General features: G+C 32.1%; 1 pseudogene; it reads left to right on the forward strand.

Annotated features, from left to right (window-relative positions):
• The first annotated feature begins 2,886 nt into the window (after window positions 1–2,886).
• On the forward strand, window positions 2,887–3,719 carry LOC124923951 (annotated as a pseudogene).
• The last annotated feature ends 5,123 nt before the right edge of the window (window positions 3,720–8,842 follow it).

Raw genomic sequence — 8,842 nt, forward strand, 5'->3', positions numbered from 1 at the left:
AATATCCAATTATGAGAAAGATAAAGATAACACTAGATGGTTGATAAACACAAATTCACTTTCAGAACCTACTTTAAACACTTTTAACTTATTTATGAGAATGGCAATCTCAATCATGATTTTCCTCGCAACGTGAAGTTACCAAGGAATGTCACAATTCCAAATGGGTTGGTCACCCTGGAATGCATCGCACTAAGACGCTGATGGAGGACTCATATTACTGGCCCAAGATGCGGGTCGATGTGGAAGCGTATGTGCGAACATGTCTTGTGTTCCAACAAGACAAGGTTGAGCAGCAACAACTAGGAAACTCTATCGAGTGATGTGCTGACATGGAAGCGCGAGTGACCCAGCTTGAGGAAGGCATGTGTGAGAACGAGGAGACTCTCGAGGTGCTAAGCGCGGTGGTCGATAGGCTGATGGTGTTGGATGAGGCTGGTGAAAAGATGAAGAATGAGGTCATTGAGATTATTAACAATTCTAATCGAAGCATTCAGGACGAAGTACTGGGATTGATTCGAGGTGAGGTTAATGACATCCGGAATGAATTGCTCAAGACAATGCGAGGAGTGTCCGTGGACTGGCCGAAGTTCATCAAAGATGATGAGGAAAAAAGTGAGGGGGGACCACCCACATGATGAGAAGAAAGGTGGGGGAGATCGCTCACCCAAGAAGTGACATGCACAAAACAACTAAGGGAGGCAAGCCAACGAAACGGGTAAGCCAATAGTTTGTCATATTTGTGGTACTCATAATCACATAAAATTTATGTGCCCTTTTAAAGGCGAAAAAGTTGCAGCAGTTAAGGAAATTGAGTCTTACGAGGAGGAAGAAAGGACTCAAATAGGAACCCTTAAACTATTCAATGTTGTGAAGGCTAGTGTGGCGGAGCCGATCAAGGGAACAAAGAGGGGCTCGATGTTTGTGGAAGTCTGAATCGAGGGAAGGCGCATCAAAGGACTAGTGGATTTTGGAGTTACTCGCAACTTCATGCGTAAAGGAGTGACTAAGGAGTCGGGTCTTCGCATCAACCCAATAAGAGGGACGGTAAAGTTCGTGAATACAATAGTCAAGCTAGTGGCCGGGGAGGCTAAGAAAGTACACACTAGGATCGGACTTTGGAAGGGAACAATCTCATTTACATACGTCCATATGGATGACTACAATGTAGTGTTGGAACTATAATGGTTCGATCAGGTACGCGATTGTATAATGCCTTATTCTGATTCACTAATCATTATGGATCACGGAAGGACTAGCATGATACCAACAAGAAGAGAATCAAAGGGAAAGAGCATGTTCTCGGCAATGTGATTCAGCTGAGGTCGCAAACGTGGTAAAGAGATATTTGCCATTTTTACCATGATGGATGATGGGGATGATTCCAAGAAAAAAGACGAAGTACCCGAGGAAGTTCAGAGAGGGTGTGTGGAGGCCTTCGAGGGGCTCAAGGCTAAAGGTACCAAACAACGATCAACTTCACAAAATTTGGCCACAGGATACGTTGGTCAAAGTCAGTCCACTTTTACTCTCGCTAAATTCGTAGAAGAGGAAGCAGATCATGCTCAAGGCATCTTTGGATAAAGCAACCAAGAAGATGAAGAAAAGGACTTATCTGAGGATGCGTATAGTTGATTTTAAAGAAGGGGACCGAGTAATAAGTAAGTTACTCCCGCAACAATATAAGTCTCTGCGATCTGTGCTCAAGAGGCTTATGTGTAGATATGAGGGACCATTTAAAATCGAGAGACGTTTGGGAAATGTCTTATATCGGTTGGAGTTGACCGCTATAAATCGAACCAAGTACGGATTTAAGGTCGAGCCGAGGATGACCACGACTTAGGTGGGGGAGAATGTCATGGCCCATTGAAATGGGGTGAGTATGTCAAGCCCACAATGCAGATTCTCTAGAATGTTGTACATTTTGTAGTATTTTCCCTTTTGTGGAAGTTTTAGGTAAGGTTATAGAACTCTCTAGAATTCTCTAGGAGTTCCTAAAATTAAGTTGTAGTAGAACTCTCTAGAATTATCTAAGAGTTCCTAGGTCTAGGTTCGATAATAGAAGTATCTAGAAACCCTAGGTTAAGGAGAATCTAGAAATATCCATCCCCTTGTATAAAAAAAAGTCTTGGCCATAAATCAAGTACCTCACATGCTTGTACCTCACACTTGTAAGCAACAAACAATAAATAAAATATTCTCCAAGCTCTTTCTCTCTCAAAGTGTTCCTTCTTTTTGCATCTTTTAAAAGGCTGACTAGCTAATATTGATGCAATCTAGACTAATATTGCACGGGACAAGGAGTTATTAATGACCGAGTTTCTGCCCGTGACAAGTGGTATTAGAGATGGAAAGACTTTGAAACTCTCCCCGATGTAAACGAATCACAATGAAAAAATCAGTGACCAAGAAAGCAACTCTATCTAATAGTCCATGGTATGGCTTAGGCCGGGTCAACTATTTGGGCCCATTTTTAGGAGATTCTCTCCGTTGTTCAGTGAATTTACGTAAAATCGTTGACTAATTATAAACTTGTAAATTTATGATGGTAAGAATTTAATTTTAAAAATATTATAAATATATATATATTATTATTATTATTTATATACATAACTAAATATTGTAATCATTTAAAAAGTAAATATATTAAAATATAAAATTAATTAATAATAATAATAAATAAATGACACTATAAAAAATTTATATTTACAAAATTAATTATATTAATTTATTTGAATAAATAATAATATTTTGTAATTTATCAATATAAATTTGCTCTTTTTAATGTAAAATTGTAAAATTTAAATTATTTATAAACTCGTAAAATCTTATTATCTTAAAATTTTAAGAGTTAACGTGAGATTTTAACTGAATTGAGTAGAAACATTTTCTAAAATTTTTGAGCTAGATGTTATTCATTCAAGATACACTAGTAAAAAATTGACATTTACCGACATATATTACCGAAGGTTTTATAAAACTCTCCTAAATGATCCCGAGAGGAAGAAAACTTTCGTTAATAAAAATAAATTCCGAGAGGGGTGTTCGGTTTTACTAATTAGTACCGAAAGTTCTACAAAGAACTTTCGGTTTTGACCTTCCCTAAAAAACCAAAATAATTCTAAGTGTTGGAAGTGAGTTAATTTCGAAGGTTATTCAAAAAACGATCGGTTTTACTTTTTTCCTAAAATTTTTAATTGCGAAGATTTTCCAATAAACGTTCGATTTTGACTCATCCCAAAAAAATGGGCCATGTTAGGTACATTGGATTGCGTATTTCCCAAACTTTTGACTCGCAACGATGTTAAATTTGGCAAGGCGGTTTGGTTCAAAGAAAAATCTCAAATCTTTAGGGAAGGTGGAATATTGGACTACCTTGGTAACCCAAGTTTGGTCCATGCTAGGAGCATTTAGGCTATTAGAGTCAATGAGAGCTACCACATTGCTGGTGGCCCACTTGGTTTGGTGAGGTCATTGACCCATTATATTCGGGTGGGAGTTTCGACCCATTAAATTTGGCAAAGATCATTTGTTTTACTGAACTTAAAGTGAAGGAGCTTAAAAATGAGAGATTAGTTATGCTCTCAATGTTTGGATTCTTGTTAAAGTCATATTAACCGAAAAAGATCCACTAGAGAATCTTGCATATTATTTTGCTGATGCTGTCAAATCGGTCTTATGATCGGTCTTATGCCACAAATTTTACTCCAAGAAAATGATATTTGTTCAATGCAGATCATTGATGGATATAAAATTATTATTTTTGTTTGGTTAAATATAAATGGAATTAGTGTTTTTTCCCTTCTATGATTGATGGTTTCCATTCACTATTTTTTTAAGATATGATTCTCAATTAATGAAGTCTACTTTTATATCATTTTCAACAAGTTTCTAGAAAGGTTAAACTCCTTATAATAAAGTAGAATGGTAATCTTACACAAAATAAAATAAAAACCTAAGTAAAATATATTTAATCCGGGTTTCTGCTAGAGTGATAAGAAGGATATGTATTAAGTTTGCTATCAAGTCTCATAAGTGTTTGAATGATATCATTAATTATGGATCTCTAATGTGTATGACTTTGCTTTTTATTTGTGATCAACTTATAACTAAGTTGTAATGGTAAGATATATATATATATATATATATATATATATATATATATATATATATAATATCTTTTAATGGACGAAAAAAAATTGTCATTAACTACTGATAATAACAAATATCATTTTTGTCATAGTTAAAGGATTTCGTTAGAGATATTAGTGACAAATAATGTTATACAGTATTGTTGTTAAAGCACTAACGACGGTTTCTTTTATCTCTAATGGTACAAGTTTTACTAATGATATCTATGGATTTAGTATGGATTTTGAGAAACTAACAATTCGTTGGTTTGAGTGTCATTCTTTATGTACACGGGTCGATTATCATCCAAAATGTTGAAAATGTCAAGTTAGAGGGAATGTTATGATTGTGAGGATCAGGTTAACTTCTTATATTAAACGAAGTGTCATTCTTCATGTTGTTTATAGCTGTTTCAATGTATCACGTTTTGCATTTGTTATGTTATTTGTTTGTTATCGTAAATCTATTATGATCGTGATATTCTTATTTAAAAACCATGTAAAATGGCTATCTAATATAATATATTTTGATAATTTTGACTAAAAATTGTAAAAATAAATTATTGTCATATATATTGAAAGGATATCTGGAACCTTACAATTATTTATTTCAATGTTTTGGATAACATATTATTGTTCATAGTTCACTAAGTTTGTACAGATTTATTTAGAAAATACTCAATTTTGGAACAACGAATTAAGTATGTAGCCCGCAAACACAGTACTTAAATATTTAACCAGGAGCAGAACTTGCCTCATAACGGGCTCAAACTAGGAACTTAGTGTTAGTATTCACCTCTTATTATTCATCGTCACAAACTTATTCCCTGGCTGGTATTTAGAAAAGGTTGGCAACAAAAGACAAAATTCGAAAATACATAAACATTTCTGATATCAACTGTGTCCTATATTCGTGAGTTGAGGAAAGCATAAACCATTTATTTGGGGAATGCTCTTTTACAATATAAATCTGGAGGAAGTATGCTGCAAACATGAACATCATCAACTTTTTAGAAACATGGGAAGAAATCCAAGAGTGGATGAAGAATAAAGCAAAAGGAAGATCTTTTTATGTAAGTATGCTGAAATATTACTTTGGAGTAGTAATCTATAATATCTGGAAAGAAAGAAATTCAAGAACTCGCAGTGGAAGAAGTAGAACTGCTGAAGATATTTGGGGAGATATAACTTCAAATGAAAATGTACTCATTTAATCCTAGAGATGAATTGAAAAGAATGAAGAGAATAAAAAGTTATGTCATATATGGGATATTTTGTTTGAGAAAGTCATAAGTAGAATCAAAATAAAAACGTTATAGACGCTAATTAATTATTGTTGATGTCTATAATTCATTTATTGTTTCACTATCAAATCTCGAAATTCTCTAGATCTAATTTTAAACTTTTGTATTTTTTTTCCTTCTTTTGAGTTCTTTTTATTAAAATTACACTAAATTGTTTTCCTAAAAAAATACTCAATATTGTTCTTTGGACAATAATAAGGCAAAAATTGAGAACCTTTTCCCACATTCTCTCTTTATGCGATGGTCTATTATGAGTTCTAAACAATAGGAAAAATATTTTATTATATTCAACCTTAAGAGTCGACAATCTAACATTAATCAGATAGATATCTTTAGCAGCACGAGATTCCAATGGAGAGTTATTACTTATCAAATTGGAACATTGTCAATTTATGACCCACTTATGAGAAATATTAGCATTATTTTGGAATATTTGTTAAGTTTGTAAACTTGGATCTATTTGTAAGTTTATGGTTTGAGAAAGCATAAAAAAAGAATGATTTAGAAATAAAAGGTGAATGACTTTGGGAGCCTTCAATCTCTTCAATCCCTTCTACAGTCCCTAAAATATTTTCCAGGTATCAATAAAGTTATAAATTTATAAATTATCTATTTTAAATACGTACTCAATAAACTAGACATTCCTAGTTATAAAATATATATAACATAACTTATTAATATATTTTTACATTCCCTCAAGATGAACATCCTTTTTCATCTTGTCTTTAAGATTAACAAAAGGTTGAAACTCCAAAAACTTTAAAAATGATAGTTTGTTGAATTTTTGAATATATATGTAGCGGTTGAATAAAACATTGTTTGAAACTGTCACTCACAATATGAAAATATATGTCGATGTGTTTTGTCTCTCGTGGAAGACTGGATTTTCAGTAATGTGTATTGCAACTTGATTGTCGTAGCGTAGGGGAATCGAAAGATTGATTGCAACGTTGAAGTCTTTCAGCAGAAAAGTGATCCATTTTATCTCACATACAGGGGTGGTCATACTTCGGTATTATACTTTTATAGTAGATCGTGATACTGTGTTTTTTTCTATTTTTTTAAGACACCAGAGCTCATCCAAGCTTAACACAATAACTTGTAAGATACCTTCGACTGTTTGAACAAGTTGCCCAATTGGCATATGAAAAAGTCTCAAGTAGAATATTAGTACTACAAGATTAAAACAGTGTAAGTGAATGCGTGCCTTTAAAATATTTGACAACCTATAAGGCAGCATCCTATTGGACTTCCAACAGTTTTTGCATGTACTAACTTAGTTGTTGGACATTAAAATCGATATATGGTCTGGTAAAACTTAAGTAAATTAAACGTCCAACTAGCCTTTCGAACATCTTTTTTTCTGCTAATTCTGGAGTATTCAATTCATTGAGTTTAATTCTTTTATTTCATTAGGATATCAACTAATTTATATCCAATAAGACATGTGTCAGCTAGTATGTCAAGAATGTACTTGCGCTGGTTTATAAATAAACTAGTCTTAATACGATGCATTTAATAAAAAAATTATGAATATAGTGTTTAACATCATTTATAATTTGTATAAAGTTTTCAACAATAAATATATCATCTACATTATTAACAAGGCAATAAATATTTTTTTCATCATCCATATCATCTTTCCAATTCTTGATTTTTATAACTTTCTTAAAATTTTGTAGTTCTCTAAATTGGATATATTTCATAGAAACTCTAGGTGTTCAAGATTTATACATTTAGTCAAATAACAAAATGTGTTTGGAGTATATGACTTGTCACTATTATTTGTATTTGAATTGACAACATAATTGTCAAGCAAAGTAGGAGGTTTTTTTATCCCTATTATTTTTTCTTTGTTGTTCTTGTGGATGAATCAATGAGTCAAATGAACTCGATTATGTAGAGGTATTTGACTCAAAATATTCTTTTTTAGTTTGATGATTATCAAAATCATTTGAAATTGATGGATCATCATCAGAATTATCATTTGTAGGGTTTTAGCATTTTTCTAAAAAAAACTTTCATTTTGATATTTAAATTTTTTTCATGAAAAGTTACGTCTCTTGATACAAAAATATTTTCATTTAAAATGTCAAACATTCTGTAAATTTTTTGTCTAGATGAATACCCAAAAAATACATTTATTTCGCTTGGCTCAAATTTAGTTTTGTGAGGAATATATTTTTCACATAACAAGCAACCACACACCCTAAGTTTTGATAAATGTGGTTTTACTTTATACATTTTAAAAAATACACTCTCCCATTTCATAATTTGTGAAGGGGACCTATTTATAATATGTTTGGTCATAAGGATTAAAAGTGACCAAAATATGTAGGTAGGTGACGAAAAGTCGTCATGTATGCAACGACACCAGAATGAAGAATATGAGGTATATTCTTTTGACTTATTTTAATTTAGGACATATGGTCTATTAAAATATAAAAAATAAAAAAATATATATCTCCATATATATTCCATATATATAGATATTATATTATGATATAATATAATATAGAGAGAGAAGGAGCCAAGAATCTTTGAAGCGATCAACAACTAAAACTTTTTCAACCAATATTTTTTCTTTAAGTCTCATTTGATTTCATAAAATAAGTTTAATACATATTTGATTAAATTTTTTACAAGTAAAGCCTTATTTGATTTTAATCAAATTCTCAAAGTTTTGTATGCTTTGATCTTGGATTTGTATTGAAGCTTATTTGACTTAAATTTCTCAAAGATGGAGATTTGTGATTTATATTTTAAGATATTTGATATTCGTCAATATGGAGATTGAAAATTGGAGTTGAAAAAGAATGTGGAGTGCTTATTCGATGTTGCAGATTGTGGAAGACAGTGGATGCAACATGTAAAGGTTTTTTTTTATTAAAGAGTGTGGTTTTGATATGTATGTATAAGGACCGGATTTTGGTTTTTCATCAAACCTTGTAAGTTGGTTTGTTTGGCAATCTCCGGTAAGTGCTGGTGCAGAGTTGTCAAGTGGGTGTTGATGCCTCAAGTATTCTACCAAGAATGATAATTTATAAGGTATGAGTTGAGGGTACATTAATCATATACATGGTTTGTTAGATTCTTTTTATGCATTAATTTTCTAGAAGAATGTGGAGAACAAACGATACATCTTCATGCTTGTTGAAAATTAGTTGGAGGTTATATTATAACCGTTTGTTGTCTTGGCATACATGAGTGGCATTATTTCACTATGTTGAGGGATTTAACTTGAAGAAATTCTCGACTAAAATGAGTTTGAAGATATTTTTCTTTAAAAAATGGTTATTGAATAAGTCAAAAATTAAAGGAGAGGTAGAGAGAAAATTAAGCAGCAAATTTTCACCTACAGCCGCACATGGTTCATCAAACTGGCGATCGGAGATTCAAACAAAGTTC

Source organism: Impatiens glandulifera, chromosome 1, assembly GCF_907164915.1.
Source record: "Impatiens glandulifera chromosome 1, dImpGla2.1, whole genome shotgun sequence".
NCBI classification, from domain to species: domain Eukaryota; kingdom Viridiplantae; phylum Streptophyta; class Magnoliopsida; order Ericales; family Balsaminaceae; genus Impatiens; species Impatiens glandulifera.